Genomic DNA, 19,723 nt, shown 5'->3' with positions numbered 1-19,723 from the left:
ACAGGTGTAAGTGAACTGCGAGGAGGCGCAAAGGGGAAGTTAAGAGAATAAACATATGTCATGTACAGGAACTGAGTACCCTCGATGAATTTAAACATTAAGTGCCTAATGTGATGTAAGATCCATGACATCGACAGAAATGAAAATCAGGGCAAGAAAATTAGAGAAAGGTTGAGGGAAGGGGGAGGAAAGGGATGGGGTTTTAAAAAGAAACAAAGAAAGAAAAGAAACTAGCAGTAGGATTTGCATGTGTCCACCCCTCAGTAAACTGCAGTTGCTACAAACACATACTCTTGAAATAAAAGAAAAGTTAAAAAGACGCAGGTAATACCTTCCTTTGGCAGCAAGTTTCTGAAGAAGTGTTTCCACTTTTTGTGTATCTGTTTTACATTTCTGTCTCTAAGGCATTTTCTTCCTAGAGGGATTCAGTGTTTTGTTTTCCATGTATCTGATGGGTCTCAGGCCTGTTTTGCGCATGGAACTGATTTGTTGGTTGTATGGCACAATGATTGATTTCATTGCTTTACTATTTTACTTTGATTTAATAAACCTTAAGCTTTTGATACTATCTCTGCTCAATATTTTTGCTAAAATATTCTTGTATCTCTAATGAATTATCATATCAAATCTTGTTCAGATCTCTCATCCTCATGTTGTTTTCAAATTTTCACTAAACTTAAAATTCCCTCAGGCGTGTCTGTTCCTGGCTTTCCCAAAAGCTGTGCAAATAGATGGCAAGTACTTGTGGTGCTTGTGGTGGGGCCATGGGGGACTGGCTTGCATCATTTAGATGATTGCCAATGGATTCCTATTTCAACAAAATTTCAGTTGCTCTCCTGTTTTATACAATAGAGGTGGTTGCAAAATCCACACAGATATGAATGAAGGTAGAGAATCATTGCGAATTCTGCTATTCCACAAACAAATTATTATATGGAGAGTTTTAATATCTTATGTATTTTTCTTATTGAAGGAGGAAAGATCTCATAAATAATAACAAAAATAAATTGAAGTACAAGTTCAATATCCCTCATGCAAAATGCTTGGGACAAGGAACTTTTTGTATTTTGTATATACTTAATAGAATAGATTCAGAATGAGACTCAAGTCTAAACACAAAATTTATTTGTTTCAGGTATTACTTATGTGCATGGCCTGAAAACAATGATACCCAGTGTTCCATGCTGATGTCCTAGCTATGACACGTCCCCTGGGGTCAATTGTGCAATTTTGCACCTGAGGCATCATTTGTTCACTCAAAATGATACTTATTTGGGTCAATTTGAGGTTTGGAACTTTAGATTAGAGATAGTCAAACTGTATGACATTTAAGAAAACTTACGAGGCTCATTTAACTTCCATGAAGGAGCAAGCAAGATAATAACACTTCAGAATTACTACATTGTTAGGATGCAAGAGCCCAGGGAAAGTTCAAGCGAGTATATCTTTGGAAATATCCGATACTAAATTTTGTATACTCCTACTCTCTTTATTTCAAGAGCTTCCTGTGTCCTTGATTTTTAAATATAAAAATCTTTTCAAAACTGTGTTTTATGTATCTAAAATAATTTTCATTAAAGGTTTTCTTTACATGTGCATTTATCAGGTTCAAAGACTTTTTTATGGTTTAAGAAACAAAATTAAGAAATTAGTTTATAAACAGTATTCAATTTCATGTCAACTGGATGCTATTTACTTTAAAAGATCAATGTAGACTTTATTATTAGTGCATATTGATAGTACTAATGGTGAGGCTCATTTGTGTAAACTGGTTCATGCATTTAACATACTTAGCGTTTTTTTTATCGCATTAAGCCCTTCTCTCCCTTTCCCGCTTCCACTCTCTGTCTTTCTTCCACATCTCCAAAAACCTATCTCCTAGCTACTTGTCATCTCTCATTCATTCACTCATTTGTTCACTCATTCACTCATTCATTCATTCATTCATTCACTCATTTATTCATATTTGCATATTTATTTATTTAGGTTCTTATATAAAAGAAGATGTGTGGAATTTAATCTTCAAAACCTGGTTCATTGAACATGATATCCTCTAGTTTTATCTACTATCCTGCACCTTATGTGATGTCATCCCTCTGTACAGCTGAATCATATTCCAATGTGCACATTCAACACATTTGCTTTGTCCATTCATCTGTTGTTGGCCATATAGGCTGTTTTTACAGCTGGGCTATTGTAAATTGTGACAATCTAAAGGTCTTCATACATTACTCTAGTATACAACTGTTAATTCTTTCATGAATATACCCAGGAGTGGTATAGCTATATCTAAAGGTATTTCTATTTTGACTTGTGGAATATTTACACTAACCTCTACAGTCATTCTAGTTTACATCCCCCAACAATGAGGAAAAGCTTCTTTTTCTCTCACATCCTTTCTAGCATTCATTGCATTTTGATTACAATAGCATTCTGGTTGGTAAAATAGAATCTCAATGTAGTTTCAATTTATATTTCGGTAAAGATATTGAACATTTTCTCATATACTTATTGGTCACTTAAATTTCTGTCTTCTTTTTGAGAATTGCCTATTCAATTCATTTACTGTCTTTTTGACTGGAGCTTTGTTTTAAATTCTTTATATGTGAATCCTTTTTGTGAGGAATGACAAACAAAGATTATCTTCTGTTCTGTGGACTGTCCTTTCCATCTAATTAATGACCTTTTGCTGAACATAAACGTTTTAATTTGATGTCACTCCATTTCCTGATCCTTAGTGTTATCTCCTGTACATTTCGAATCTTCTCTGGAAGTTTTTGCTGTGGCTAAGGCTTCCAAGGGACTGGAAAGAAGAAGTGTGAGTGACTGGCTTCTCTAATGTGAGGACCTGTGCCTAAAACTGGGGGCAGCAGGGCACATTTACTTACTGCGATTCTGTGGCAACATGTTCTTTGAATCAGGAATGTGAAGTTATGAGGTTTTTTTGTAATTTAGCTCAGTAAGGATGCAATGCATCCACAGTTACCGCCATCCAGGAGTGGTGTACACACAGGACTGCATTATCATATTGACTCTTCGTAGGCCTTTAGTCTGAGTGATTTATTGTAAAATTTAGAAAACCCAAGAAGAAAATGTATAAGATTTTTGACACTATATGCTAGAAAACTGCACACCACTTTTCAGTGCAAATATCCATGTGTTTTGTCTGGAGTTATACAGTTTCCAAATTGGTATTTAGCATAATTCACTTTAATAAACTGATTAAGCATTTTTCAATACTCTGCATTTATTTTTATGCTATTAAATATTATTTTAGATTATCTTTTAGATCTACATTTGGAAATTCTTATATATCATGTTTCTATTTCCATATACAGTGTAATTTATTTAGCCAATGTCACGTCAGTCTGTTTTTCTCCCTCTATTATATGTTCATAAATATTTATTGTTTTTGTAATATTTCTTCAATACAAATACCAATTTATAAGAATAATGGAACAAGCAGCATGAGGTTTTTTTAAATTTGTGATATATTTGCCATAGGCCTATTCCCAGGTTTTATGGCCAAGATTATGCATTAAAATTTCTTTAAAGAAGGAAAAAAAACAGTTAGGTGATACAAGATGGAACAGCATTTGTGACATAATAATCTGTGGCTCTGGGAAACAAGAAGACAGCATGGTGGGGAGACTCCTGCTGGGTTCCCTCTCACAGGGGGCGCTTGCATCTGGAAGGGGAGCTGCTGCAGCGGGGTCCTGATGCTGGCTTGCAACGCTCTTTGGGCAGGTCTCTTCCCACCGGTTCCTCGTGTCCTCATTACTGAGGTGAAGGTGAGAACTATCTTAACCATTTGAACTCGACCAAAATGCTATAAAAATAAATGGAGTCACCATGCAGGCCCTGTGGAAACTGTGATTACATATGAAGATTCTCCATACACAGTTTATAACCTTTGGCTGTTATTCACAGTTCAACTGGAAAATCTGACCTTTATGTGATGAAAGGAAATCTATCATGCTAGTGAAAAGTGACAAAATCTAAATTTAAAAGGGACTCTGTGGCCTTGGAAGTTTATGGCTTTTCCTGTGCTAAGGTTTTCTTATGCAATTTAATTACACATATATGCATGAGCATGCATACACACATGCAACACACACACACACACATGCACGCACACACACACACACACACACACACACTCACATTCCTCTGGATTTCAATAGATACCAGAGCGATGAGAGTTTAAATGACCTATTTCAGACAGTTCACTCAGTAAATAATCACGTGTTTGGCTCAAGTTTGATTCTCTTGACATCTAGCACCTGCTTAGAATATCCTAAAATAAAACCCTAAGTTAATTCAATGTTTGATCACTTCTCAAACACAGTTATTATTCATTCCAGCCTAGTTTCCAGCATCTTTCTGGGTCCTTTTGTTGATTTCAGATATGGCAGCAGTACCAGTGAAGTTTATGTCATACTAAACAAAATATATGGTTGGTACAGTAATGTCAAATGTGTAATTTTCTGCAAAATTCAGAGCAAAACCAATATGGCTGGTTTTTACAATTATCACTGGATCAGAATGTTTTCATTTGCTTATCTGCAAGGCTTTTAGCATCTTTCCCATTCTTGTATTTTCTGCTGAGATACAGAGGCAGACTAGATTTCAGTTTTCAGAGTCATAATCCAGTGCTTTGCAAACAAAAGATTTGTTTCCTGAACAAAAGCTGATTAATCTTTTCCCCAGGGTGACAATTAAGTACATGATGCTATTATTCTGCTTATGATAATTCACAACACTATAAAATTAGAAGCAGTGCATATTTTCCTCCCTCAGAGATTTACTAGAGAAAGTCGAGTTTTAAAAACAATGAAAAACTATATATACAGCCTTTAAAATGGGAGACATAGAAGACAGGCGTGATAACAAGCCCCAAACAACACTCGTATTGTTCTCCTCTTTGTGGAAAAGTGCACATATGCTTGTCATGTTCATAAAGGTTAAGTGTAGGATAATTTCTGAAATATGTTCAAAATGTTAACAAGGATTTTGGTTATTAGTGGGGTTAAGCATGAGTTACTTTTCTTTTACTTGATTCAGGTGATTATGAAGTAGATACATCTGCATAATTATTATTTTTTGCCTATCATTAACAGATGCTGCATTTAATACATATAAGGGTCTTACATGGTAATGGCATGTTTTGTTTTACAAACATGCAATAGTCCCAAAATAATAGCTCTCTAAAAGAAGACTTTATATTTAAAAGATACTGTACTACTAATGATTCATATGTGCATATCTAAATAGCTTAAACTTTAGAAATGTAATAAAGGTGCATCTATTCATGAATATATTTACAATTATATGGTACATTAAGACACACAAACTATAATTTGGGAGTAATTTTTAAAGTTGTTAAAATTATTGTTTACTTTTCCATATTGGGGTTCATGGACACTATTTGCTTTTGTACCTCATCACAATTTCTGCTAACTTTAGTTGAGCTACTTGATGTTTAAATTTCTACTGTTTCCCCCGCAGGCCTATAGAGTATCATTTAGGGGTTTGCATACCCAGTACCTTTCCAAACTCACATGTGTCTTCATTTTGCTCCTTTTCTTTATTGTTTGTTTAGCTTGTGAGAGGCAAGATAGAACATCACATCTCTTCAATTGCAGAATTTGAATCTTGACTCCTTTTTCAACGTTGCAGCTGAAAACGCCGTCTTCTGGCTTGGTTAAGGAGTGTCGCCTTCCTCAAGATGGCCCTGCTCCTGGAGGGCAGGGGCTGGGACCGCCTCGGAGGCAGGCAGCCGCTCCACGCAGGTGTGGGGGCTCCTGTAACCTCCTTCTTCCCCACCCCCTGGGAGCGCTGGGCAGCACTGCAGAAAGCGGCTCTGTGAAGGTGAGTAAGGGCTTCTTCCTGCTACCTTGGTGATACTCCTCTACCATGGCGTCCTGGAGTTTTCTCGAACATCTTGCCCACATCAGACCTGACTCTGGCTCCTTGTTTCTTCTTGAAACTTGACACCGCTTCCTGTAATCTTTTTATTTTGCAACGCTTTGCCTGAGCTCTTTGTTTTAAAAGGGAAGCTCTCCACACAGCATCAGTTGACAATTGCCAGGTGTTGAGGAAGTCCAGTCACCATTCTGGTTGTTAGTCTAGGGTTTTAACAAGGCAGGTGTCGAGGCCAGAACCTTGTAGAGACTTTTTCTCTTTCTGGGATCTGAGCTGCTACAAAGGAACGGTGAATTAGGGTGTTGTCATACCACAGTCAGTTTTCACAAATTCCATGTTTTAAACCTCATTGGGCATCCAAAGAGTATGCCTGAGGAGCATAAGACCCAGCCAGGAGCCTCTGGGAGAAATGCGCCATGCTGGATGGTCCTTGCAGTCAAGGCATCCCGGTTTAATGGTAGGCTGGCCTGCTTCTCCATGATGCGTTGCTCGTGACTGATGCTATGACATTCTTGTACCAAAACCTTCAGTAATGTGAACTGTGTCTGGGCACGTGGTGATCATTGTACGTACCTGCACATCATTTCTGTCTTTTATTGACCATGGAGAAGTTTTAGAGTACAAGAATTCCTGCCCATGTGTTTACCCACAAGATGCAGTTTGAATCAACACTCGCAGCTTTTAGTTTGAGTCCAGCAGTGAACGTGATTCTCTCCCTGGGCTTTGCCTTCGTGGCGCCCTCACATTTCTTCCGGCATGTTCCACCAGGCCCCTCCCTTGAGAATAAAAATGATTTTCTTTACATTTATCCTAACAACTTAACATTTGAAAAATTATTTATTACGAACTCTATCTGTCCTTTCTTTGTAAGGGATCTCTTATGTTTCATTTATAGTGCTGTCATTTGTGATTTTTGGTTACTTGTAAATGTTTCCCGATACCTACTTTCCTTCTTTTCTTTTCCCTCCCATCCCCTCCCCTCCCCTCCCTTCCCCTTCCCTTCCTTTCATTGTCTCTTCCTCTTTCCTCTTTTTCTGGTATGTCTTATAAGTAAAAGCAGAGTCTGTGGGATATTTTAAAAAGTGACAGCACATCCATTATATAGAGATCAATTGAATACAAAACTGTCTCCTTATAAATAAATTTTATACTAATGTCCTTGCCTGATAATATTCTTGACTTACTGAAATCTGTCACATGTTTAGTGTAGAGATGGTATGAGAGTGATATTGCTTCTCAGAATACAAAAATTGGTTAAACAAAATGGGATGTGACTAATAGTATTAATTTTAGACTAATTTCTATGTGCCTTTGTTCAATACAAGGATCAAATTAGAGAAACACTATTCTACAATGAATAGAATAATGACTTGTAGGGATCACTGTATATTGAGATCAGTCTTTGTCTGAGCCTGCATGTGCAAACATCATGTTGTCTCCTTAGTATGAGAAAAATGGAACCTGAAGGGTACAACAGACTCTGGGAAAAGAGAATGAACTTATTTGAAAGGAAGGAGTTACTGAGTTGAGGAAAAGGACAGGAGGGGTGGGTAATATATATGTGCAGGATGGCTTGGAAAGCTTCTCTGCGTGTCTGCTGGTCTACAGAAAGGGTCATATAATACTCTGTTTGTTTTGTGTTATTTTTTTCAATTGTTTGAGTTTTTTTTTTCTCTTTTTAATTCCTTATACATTTCTTTCATTTTATCTTTATTCTTTACATTTCACATGCACATATCTGGCAATATGAGTGACTGGATGGAAGACAACACTATGCATTACAACCAATACTGGGAAATTCATACTACCCTGTTAAGTGAAAATCTGTATCACTTGTAACTTTTTTGTTTTGATTCTAATTTGTACTCTCTTTAAAAAACTAAAAATAGAAGAAGCAAATCTTTGTCTGTGTATGAGAGTCTTTGAAATACTTCTTGATGGAAGCATAAGTTTTGGGGACAGTGGTTGATTTGCCTTTTCCATTATATTCTTTGTGCCCTGGAGGAATTACTTTCACATCCTTAACTTTCCCTTGTCCACTTCCACACCAAGAGTTGAGTGGCAGCAGCAATGCCCCAAAATCTTTGACTACGACATGGCAGATGTTGAGCCAGTTGATTCCACTGAACTAGCACATGTTAACTGATGAAAACTTCAATCAGTGAGAGCGGCAGAAAGGAATTACACAATTCAGTGAGCCTTGATAGATGCGTATACACATGGCCTCCATGCAGTTACGATGTGGGACACTTCCACCACCCTAGAGAGTTCTCCTTATACTCACCACACTGCAGGCAAACCCATGCTAGTGCTGCTGCTGCTTCTCTGGCTCCTATCACTTTAGTCTCTTCTAGATCACACAAGTGTGTTCGCACAGTGTGCATCATCTTTCTGCAAAAATAATGTTCCCTGAGATTTACCTTTGTTATTCAATATGTCACTTGCTTTATGTTTTAATAACTGCACAGTATTCCATGAATTTACAAGTTAGCACACAATTGAAATCTTCCCTAAACATTATTTGACAATGTTTTGTGAACATATGGTTTTACATCACTTGGGTAAATATTAGAAGGCAACTGAGAGGTCTTAGGTAAATATAAGAACTGGCTGGCTTAAAATATCTAGTTTCCCCACTTTCTCAACAATATCATATTGTCTTTAATTTTGATTAATTAATTTATTTGTTCATTTTTGGTACCAGGAGTCAAACTCATGACCTCGTGCTTGCCAAGTGGGTACTGTGCCGCTGAGCTACATCTCTGATCCTCTTGTCTTTCATTTTAATTTTAGCTTTGCTATTAGGTATGGAATTACAAGTCATTGTGATCATCATTCTTCCAATGAGCAATGATCTCATCCAGATAGTTAATGATGTAAACCTTATTATCTTCCTTTGTACACTCTGTGCAAGGAGTGACGCCTCATGATACTGAAAGAAGGAAGTAGGATAATGTGTATACATGATACCTGATTCCTGGAAGGAACTTAGAAATTATAGATTAAAGAAAACCTCCTCAGACTACACTGCCTCTCTGTCATCCTTAGTTCTTTTGTTCATGTATTTCTGATGCATGCAACCATTTCAGAGAAAAAGGATTTGAGCTTTTAGTCCCATTTGGAGTTTCAAAGCCTGGTTTTCATGCCTGTGTCAGGACTGCCATTCTGCTTTCTTCTTCATTTGAGATTTACTTGCAGAAACTCAGTTGCATCCAGGCCGTTTTCTTGGGCTGGAGACCTGACTGTTTGTCACAGGATTTTCATTTGTTTTGATTTTCTTTCATTAAGCTCTTTTGATTCTGAAGGCAAGTAGCACAGCATCCTTATATTCTAACTATACTCCAAGCTGTCTATTCTATTATTTTCCAAACTGAGGCAGTATATGCTTTCAGTGTAATCTCTCATTACCCTATATTTCATGCAAAAACATATCTATAAGACCATTGCTTTGGTGAGAATGCGGCCAGAGTTTTTCCAATTAATGTTTCAAGATTTAGAGCACTTTGTGTTAAGAATTTAGAAATGAGTAGCTCTTCTGTCGATTGGAAGTGGAAGTATTCAAGAACCATTTATTAGCACAAGACTTTCTTTGTAAGTATAATTGTAGGTAGAAATTATTCCTGATGAGAAGAGTAGTGATTAGGATAGGAGCAGAAATAAGAAAATGATGAAGAAAGCCACAGGGGTGACTTCTGGCAAGAGGGGCAAAGTGATGACAGAAGAGGAAATGGAGACAAAAAGCCATCTCAGTTAGGAGGGTACAAGAAAAGGGCCAGGTTCTTGTGCAGGGAGAATATGCAGAGGAGCACTGAGAGGCTTCTCCCGAGGTCTTGGAAATCTCCCTCTAAGGTTGCAACATCGACTGATCAGCATTCAGCCAGAGCAGGTCCACGTCAAAGGGAAAGAGAAGGAACAATGGGAAGAGTAGATGAAGCGCAGTGCAGAACTGCAGCTGGGAGTCCTCTCCTCAAACCACTTGATCATCAGTTTTCTTTTTGTGCGATCTTAAAGCTGACATCTGAAAGATTCCCTCACTAAACGTTGAGAGCAACGATAGTTTTCACCCTACAGCATTGTTCTGCTCAACAGAGGAGATAACATGACTTAGAATGTAATGTATTTGAGGACGCTTTCTGCTCTAGATATTAGTTTAGAACTTTTCAGACATTATTTTATTTCTCCAAACCAAAGAGTAGATTTTACTATTCTTATCTTGCATATAAAAACTAAAAGCTTAAAGAAATTAAGCAACTCATCTGGATCCAAGTTTAGTGAAGTATGTTTTTACAACCTTATGTAGACTACATCAAATATAGAATAAGTCCCTACTTCAATTTTAATTACCATATTTTTGCTTTATTTATTGTCTTTTGAGATGGGGCCTCACTATGTAGCTCAGGCTGGCCTTGAACTCACTTTGTACCCCAGGCTGGTTTCGAACTTGTAACCATCCTCCTGCCTCAGCTTCCCAAGTACTGAGATTACAGGTATGTGCCACCCTGCTCAGCTCTGTCTATTTAATAGATAGCATGATTTTGATACCTTAGCTAAGAAATTTTAATAAAAGAAAAAGAATGAGCGGGAAACATTCTGTGCGACCTAACTACTTTTACTACTCTATTTACTGCTTTTTACTATCTCTATTCTATCTATCTATCTATCTATCTATCTATCTATCTATCTATCTATCATTTGTCTATGTAACTGACTAGCTAGCTAGCTAACTTACTAATAGGATCCATCTGTCACTACCACAAAAACCCTAATATCTTCAAAAAGAGGTAGCTCAATAATCCATTTTATTGCTAACTGATCTAATGTTCTTATTTAACTATCCTTAACCTTAATACAAATGAGAATGAAAAGGTATTTAAGAATATCATATACTCACCTTTTCATTTATATACATATATGTATTTATTTTTCTTACTTTTAATTTTATTTTAAAGGGTAAAACCAAAATCCAGAAGCAAAGGCAAAAACAGAGTAACAAACAACAACACATACGGTACAGAATTTCAAAACAAGAGTGAAAAGTTGACAGTGATTGCTGCATTACATATTTTCATTGTCAAATCTGTTGTTCAGATAGATAGATAAAGGTATGTAAAACTGGTCAAACAATTATGCCTTAACACTTAGTTTCCATAAACCTTAATTTTTTTCTTGTCCTTTTTCCTTTTTATTTTTAAAGAGAGTGTACTAAATGATAAGCCCTTAGAAACAGTACCCATTTAGAAGAACAGGATGAGAGGGATTCTGCTCTGCTGTCTGTATTGCAGTTTTCTGCCTTTGATGTAGTTGCTCAGATCACAGATATTAGCATATGGAATTAGTCAAAGTGAAAAGTTTAAACATTAACTGCTGCTTTCAAAAAACTGATGGAAATTAGTGCTACAATCATCTCAGCTATCCTGAATATTTACTTGCGTGATTTTTACTGTTTTTTTCTTTTCTAATGTTATTCATCTTTATTGATTATACCTTATAGTCAATTACTTTCCTTTGTACTATAGTGATGATTCCTTACAGATGTTATTTATTCCTTCAGAATCATACACCAGGGAGACAATATGATATATAAATATGTGGGTCTGATTTATTTCATTTATGACTATATCCTTTAATTGCATCCAGTTACCTATAAAGGCTCCAGGTTATTTTCTTTATAGCTGAGTGGTATGTCATTGTATAAAAATACCACATCTTTTTATCCAATCCACCAGTGATTGGCAGTTTGGTCATTTCCAAGATTGTGCTGCTGTGAACATATGCACATATATCTCTGTGGTGTGTTGTTTTGAGTTCTTTTGGAAAAATACTGAGGAGGGGAATGGGACTTACAATCCTACTTTCCTGAGGAGTCTCCACACTGATATCCAGTGTTTCTACCAGCCTACATTCCCACCAACAGTGGAGAAAGAGGCTTTTATCCTACAGCCTCTCCACCATTTGTTATTTATGACAGCCATTCTCGCTGGGGAGAGATGGTATCTCAATATTGTTTTAATTTGCATTTTTTGAATGACAAGTACTATGGAATATTTTTTGTGTATTTATTTGCCATTTGTATTTCTTCTTATGAGAAGTATGTGCTCATCTTAGGTGGCCATTTGAGGACTGGGTCTCTAATTTAGGGGGCTTGTTTATTTTTTAATTCTTTACATATTCTAGATAGAAGTCCTTTATCTGAGTGATTGTTGGTTAAGATTTTTTTCCCAACCCGTGGATTGTCTTTTCGTTTTTTTGGTGATTTCTTTTGATATTAAAAAATTTCTCAATAAACTGAGGTCCCTGTTGTTGATTCATTAAGTACTTCCCATGCAGTTTGGTTTTTGTTCATGAACTATGTGTCTACCCCCATGTCTTCAAAATTTCCACCTACTTTCGCTTCCAGTAGACTTAGCATTTCAGTTTTTGTGTTTAGTTCTTTAATACAGTTTGACTTTAGTTTAGTGTATGATGATAGAACTGGGTCTGGCTTTAGTTTTTTGTATGTGGGGAAGTAATATTTCCAGCACTATTTGTTAAAGATAGCCTCTTTAAAGATTGTTATCTTTCTTCCAGTGAACATATTTGGCACCTTTGTCAAAGATAAGGTGGCTGAGTGTGTTTGTAGTTGTACCTGCATCTTCTAATTTGTACCATTGATCTTCAGGTCTGTTTTATTTTTCTTTTGCTAGTACCATGCTAACTTTATCACTGTAGTTTTGCAGTATAATTTCAGGTTAAAGATTGTAATGCTCCCTGACTTGCCTTGTTGGCTAGGATTGCCTTTGTTATTCAAGGTGTTTTCTAATTTCAAATACATTTTAGCAATGTTTTCTCTAGATTTGTGAGATATATTCATGGTATGTTGATCGTGATTGCATTAAATCTGTATGGCAATTTTGAGAGTGTGGTCATTTTACAATGTTGTTTCTTCCTATCCAGAAGTAAGGAATATTTTTCAATTTTATGAAGTCTTCTTCAATGTCTTTTTTCAGAGTATCACAATTTTCATCATGCAGATCTTTTACTTCCTTTGTTAGATTAATTCTGTGTGTTTTTTGGATGCTATTGTAAAGGGAATTTCTCTAATTTCTCTCTCTGCAAGCTTGTTATCTGTATAGAGGAATGCTATTGATTTCTGGGTATTGACTTTGCATCCTACTATGCTACTGAATCTGTTTATTAGTTTGAGGAGCTTCTTGCTGGAGTTTTTGGATGTCCCATATAAAATGTCATGTCAGCTGCAAATAATGATAGTTTAACTTCTTCTTTATCTATTCTTATTCCATGTATTTCTCTTATCTAATGGCCCTGGTGAATGTTTCCATAACTATCCTGAATAGGAACGATGATTGTGGACATCCTTTTCTTGTATCTGACTTTAGTGTAAAAACTTCTAGTTTTTCTCCATTTAGGATGTTGTTCACTGTTGCTTTGCCATAGATGGCTTTTGTCAGATTGAAGTATAGGCCACCTATTCCAATTTTCTGTAGGGTTTTGATCATGGCTGAGTGTTGGATTTTTGTCAAAGCCTCTATTGAGATTATCATGTTGCTTTTGTTTTTGGCTCTATTCATATAGTATATTCAAATTATAGAATTGTGTATGTTGGAACGTCTTTTTAATCCTGGGATAAATCCTATCTTGTAATGGTTTATAACTTCCCTGGTGATTTGATTCATACTATTTATTAGTATTTTATTGAGGATTTTTGCATCTATGTTTATAAGAGAGTTTGGCTTAATTCTCTTTATTGGTAGAGTCTCTGGTTTTGGTATCAGTATAATACTTGCCTCCAGGAATGAGTTTGGGAGTTTTGCTTTCTTTTATTTTTCATTTTTTAAAGAGAGTACAAATTAGAATTAAAATAGAAAAATTCAAGAGATATAAATTTTCACTTAATAAAGAAATATGAATTTCACAGTATTTGTTGTAATATTACATCATGCTGCCTTTCAACTAATTGTGCATATTGCCAGATACATGCATGTAAAATTGGAAGAAGAAAGAAAAAAAAGAAAAGAAATGTATAAAAAATTAAGATTAAATGTACAAAAATTGAAAAAAGAAACAAAACAAATTAAAGTGTTAACTGTTTCTTTACATAAACCTGCAGAAGTGCACAATACAGGTGTCAAAAGCATCCCCCTTATATACGTGGATATATCTCTTTCCCACACACCCTTTCCTGTCCTTTTCCTGAACTCAGTAACTTTCCTTTTGAATAGGTTCATTCCCTTTTCCCAGTGTTTACTGTACCCTTCAGATTCTATTTTTTCTTTCTGGTTCTCACACTAGGGAGACAATAAGATGTTTGCATATGCAGGTCTGATTTATTTCATTTAAGAGTATGTTCCCTAGTTGAATCCATTTACTGACAAAAGACTCAAATTTGCCCTCTTTTACAGTTGAGTAATACTCCATTTTATAAAACCACCACATCTTACTTATCCATTCTTCAGTTGATAGGCATATAGGTTGTTTCTAGGATTTAGCTATAACAAATTTGTGCTGCTATAAACATGGGTGTACATATATAGCTGTGGTATGAGGTTTTTAGTTCTTCTGGAAAAATATTCAGGAGAGGAATAGCTGGCTTGAATGGGATCTCAAATCCTAGCTTTTTAAGAAATCTCCACAGTGATTTCCATAATGGTTGTACCAGTCTGCATTCTGCCTACAGTGCAAAAGCATTCCTTTTTCCCCACAGCCTCTTCAGCATTTCTTATTGGCTGATTTCTTGATGTTGTCCATTTTTTCTGGAGTGAGATGGAATGTTAGTGTTGTTTTAACTTGGATTTTCTCTAAGGACCAATGATTTGAACATTTTTTCATATATTTACTTGCATTTGTATTTCTTCCTCTGAGAAGTATATATTCCTCACAGATATGCATTTTTAGATTGGGTCTTTGGATTTGGGGAGCCTGATTTTTTAAATTCTTTATGTGTTCTAGATAGAAGGCTTTTGTCTGAGGAAGAGTTGGCTATATTTTTTTCCCAGAATACATATTCTTTTCAGCTGCTTCCTTTTTAAATTTATGAGGAGTTTCAGGAGTATTAGGATTAGATCTTCTCTAAATTTCTTATAAAATCCAGCTATGAGTTTTAGGACCTGCACCTCCCTTTATTTTTATTTTTTAATTAATTAATTAATTAATTTTGGTGGAACTGGGGGTTGAACTCAGGCCCTTACACTTGTCAGGGTAGTGCTTATTCCACTGAGCCATCTCCCCAGCCCCTTGCACTTCTCTTTATTGGTAAGATTTGATTATATTTTCAATTTTATTGACTGATATTGTGTTATTTAGAGTTTTTCTATCATCTGAATGTACTTTTGGTAATTTGTACATGTATAAGAATCTGTCCATTTCTTCTGTGCTTTCTATTCTGTAAGAGTAAAGATTTTGAAAGTAGTTTTTGTGCATTTCCACAGGTCTGTAATAATTTCACCCTTTTTGTCCCTTAATGTTTGAATTTGAATTTTTATTTCCTCTATTTGATCATATTGACTAGAGGTTTATTAATTTTATTTAATCTTTCAAAGAAAGAACTTTTCGACTCATTAATTTTTTGTACTGCTTTCTTCACCTGCATTGCATTAATTTGTGCTTTACTCTTTATAAGGAGATTCCAAGGAAAAGTCAAATATTTAATGAGTTTATATAATTCTTTGCTCTTAACCTTTGTAAAGCTTTTAAATTTTAGAATATTTTACATTTACTTCACATGTTAACATGGATCCCTGTTATTCCTTCCCATTTTCCTGATTGTCAACATCTTCCTTTTTACAGTACACAATATTTACCACAGCTAAAATATTAACTTTATGGTAATTTCACTTATTATTTTCTTTTGGTTTTCTGTTTCTTGTCTAGGACACTGCATTATACTGTTTTGAGTTATCATGGATCTTAGTGATTTTTTTGGCTGAGAAAATTTCACATCCTTTTGTCCTTTTCAAAAGAACTTTGGCAGTTTTTTTGTGAAGTGACCAAGTATGGAATTTTCCTCTCCTTGAGTTTCTCTGAGGTTTTTCTCTGGATTTGATTGGGAACATAGGAAGAGGATCACAGAGGCAGAAGTTGCATACATATTGCATACTCTGAAGGATATGTGTTACCAATACATCGTCACTAACGATGCTCACCTCGGTACCCTGGTAAAGACAGTATCTACCTGCTCACCTCTGCAATCATCCCCCCCCCCCGCTATGCGTTATTCTTTAGAAGTGAGTGACCAAATGCAGTGTGAACATTCAAGCTCCACTGAAAGGTGAGGAAAAATTCCAAATAAACTTTAGTGAAATCTTCTGCATAAGATATTTACCTTTTCTTCCACATTGGTTCTCTTATCTAATCATTTATTGATATTTTGATTGCTTCTTGAATATTTTGTCTGGGCACTGGTCCAGTACTATAATATTTATTTTGGTGCTCATTTTTTCTAGTGGTGTCGATAGGGTGCTGCTCCCAATTGTATCCTGTAATTATTTCACATGGTTACATCCTTTGTTTCTAGATTACCTCTTTTCTTCCTGCCACTTTATTTTAAAATAAGGTTTGTGGAAGAATGATAAAGATAGAGCAGCATTTCATTACATCCTCCACCAGATTCCCCTCGTTAACATATTCAAAAGTGGATATCAATAGCATATTTAAAATTAAGGTATTGACATTGGTATTATTAAATAACCAACAAATTCTATGCAGATTCCTTACATTTTCCACTGATATTCGCCTGTTTTCAAATCCAAAGCATTACTTGTATGCTCTTCTTAATTTAGTTTTCTAATGTGCTTACTCTCTTCATTTCTGTTGCAATGTTTCTGTTTTTGCCTTTCATGACTTTGATACTGTTGAAGACTAGTGATCATGAATCCTACAGTGTCAAGCAAATTCAATTTGCCTGATATTCTCACATCATGGGACTGAGGTTATGAACATGGAAGAAAAATAGCATGTTTGAGGTCTCCTCCTCAAAGCATTGGTGAATATTACTAAAAGCTTGGAAGATAGGGAATAAGGTGTTACAAAATTGATGGTGAAAAAGGATTAGAAATACATGCAGTGACTCTCAAGATAGGTCAGTGGTAAGATCCATGGTTAAAGGAGTTGGTCTCAAGCCCCCAATCCCTGGCTTGAATAAAGGAAGGAAAGAAAGTTGGAAGGAGGAAAGGAAGGAAGGCAAAAAGTGGGAAATAGAAAGAGAAAGAACAAGAGAGAAGAAAAGACAAAAGGAAAGGAATGGAAAGAGTAAGAGAGGGAGAGAGGGAGAGAGGGAGAGAAGAGAGGAGTAGAGAGAGGGAGAGAGGGAGAGAGAGAGACAGAGAGAGAGGCAATGGTGTGTTTTCAAAATGGTAATTGTCAAATCACTGGAATATTTTATCTGCATAAGTAATTTCTTCAAAATACCCATATCATAGAAAAATGGTTATATGAGGTAATTAATTCATAGAAAAAAGACCCACAATAATTTGAAATTTTCCTCTATCTAATGGAGTCAGACAAGGTTTCCTAGTGTTGTGCTATATTACTAAGGCTGTTGTCCCTCCTCTGGACTCCCCTGCAGAACTCTCTCTGCATTGATATTTGCTTATTCTGCTTCCTCATTGCCTGGGACTGTGTATAAATTAAGTTATAAGTACCTTTGTATGGCAATATCTTTGAAAAGTTCTCTTGCTACAAATGACTTTCTAATATTTCATCTAAGCACGATCTACTAAAGCCCTAATACAGTTTCTGCCAGTAATATGGACGTATAATAGAAAAATGTCATCATTGTAAAAGGTCATGATGAAAAGTCTTTGAAAAGAGAACAGAGGTACTTGGAATTAATATTAAGCTTTGGCATCCATGTGTCAGTGCTGGCCTGCATAAAAGTGACACTTCATTTCATTTAAAGTTCAATGTTTTGGGGTAGAGTATTCAAAATACAGGTCCTGTATTATACCAAAACTCTTTTCTTAGCAAGCTAGAATTAACATATTCTGTTGGTGTTTACTGTTCAATTGTTAATTGCAAATTATTTTTTTCCTACACTCTGCTATTTTTTATTGGCTTGCTTTGGATCCCGGGTCAATAAAGGCCACTAATTTCTATCATCTATTTTCTTGTGCAGCCTTGCCCTTCAGAGGATGAAACGTGCTTATCACTGTGGTAGCTCGAGGGCATTGGTACCCCTTCCTTTGTGAAGCATATCTTTTCAGGGTCTTCTTTTCTCTTTGTCCCCTTTAAGATTATAAATTCTTTGCAATGGGAAGCAGCCTGGGTTTGCAAGCAAGAAGATAAGAGAGGTAAGTGACTGCACCATCATCTGGTAATGCCCGTTATGCCTGGATAAGCTTCCTATTATCTGCCTCTATTCAATACTGTGTGGAGGGACCTGAAATGACATGGTACTCGTGGTCTATCTCACCTGCTTCAAGGGAGAAATTCCAATCTTTGAATAAGCAACAAAAAGAACCTTTTGATAACATTTAGGCACTGCAGTCTCTGATTTTAGTGGCTAAAACAGTGAAGTTTTCAAAAACTCAGTCTCCAAGCTTCAATTATATGCACTGGATTGTTGAGAACCTTACTTTCATGTGTGAAAGTGAGTTCTTAAATCTTCCAAGTTCTTAAGAAATTGAGGCCATGAATTGGATTTTGATTCATGTAGAGAAAGTTCAAAAACTCTTTCAATAAACACAATAAAGTCCTATGATCAGATAGTTTAATGGTTGCACTTTTTCCCCCTTAACACAGCTCCTGTTAGTCTAAGCCTCATTGCTTGATTTCATAGGCAGTGTTCATTTGTAAGGTGGCTGGAAGGTTATACATATTTTTCTTTGAGCCAGTTGGGCTGAGCTAAAGTTTTTATTAATCTCTGTATTCATAAGCACATGCATAAGGTGGGGATAGGTGCAAGATAAGTCACCTTATCTGCAGAGGAGGGATAAGGAGGTGTGCTTTGAGGGGAGATGAGTTAGTAGCAGAAGATCACTGAATAGGATCTCACACCGAGTGTTTTCTACATTAGATGATATGCAGTGGTCAGGAGTGTTATTTTCTAGCTGTAATTCACAAGATTTTTACCAATCCTTTTGAAGAACAGCTCTCTTCTACCATCTATGTCCTGGTTAGACAGTCTGTTGAGGATACCTTACCTCCTTGTGTTGAAGGACTTAAAAAGAATGGCTGGGGCCAGGGAGATGGCTCAGTGGAATAAGTGCTTCCCTGGCAAGCACAAGGGCTTGAGTTCAATCCCTGGTTCAAAAAAAAAAAAAAAAAAAAGAATGGCTATCTAGGGTCCCCTGCCTTTTAACCAGGACCATGAGTCTTGGTCAGGCGATACAGAAGTAGAGTTGAGGTAAGGCAAGGAGAGCGAGCCCAACAGCTCTGTGTGGTTGTTTCTATTACCTGTACCTCCTCAGATGTCTTGTCCAGTCCTCAGTTGGAGGTCTTTCATCTTCCTGTCCACACGGATGCCAGTTAAAGGTACATCTGCTGTTACCACAGCATGCCCCCCAGAAGCCTGGTGCCCTACCTTATTCTTCTGAGATCTATCTATCTATCTATCTATCTATCTATCTATCTATCTATCTATCTATATCTCCTCCTTTTATCTTGGTACAGTTTAAAAGATGATCTCGTGCTTTCAGGAGATATTACAGCCCAGTAAGAGGGAGTTTTCTGGCTCACAATAGTAGGCTACCACAAGCACTAATTTATATTTTTTTTCCTAGTCTTGCATTTTGATTCATATTTCATTCAAATTATTTCACCTTTCACTTTTTTACACCTAATATTTTATTTATATGTTATAATA

This window comes from Octodon degus, unplaced genomic scaffold (assembly GCF_000260255.1).
Source record: "Octodon degus isolate 3935 unplaced genomic scaffold, OctDeg1.0 scaffold00042, whole genome shotgun sequence".
Classification (NCBI taxonomy): Eukaryota; Metazoa; Chordata; class Mammalia; order Rodentia; family Octodontidae; genus Octodon; species Octodon degus.
Note: the sequence above shows the minus strand (reverse complement) of the source record.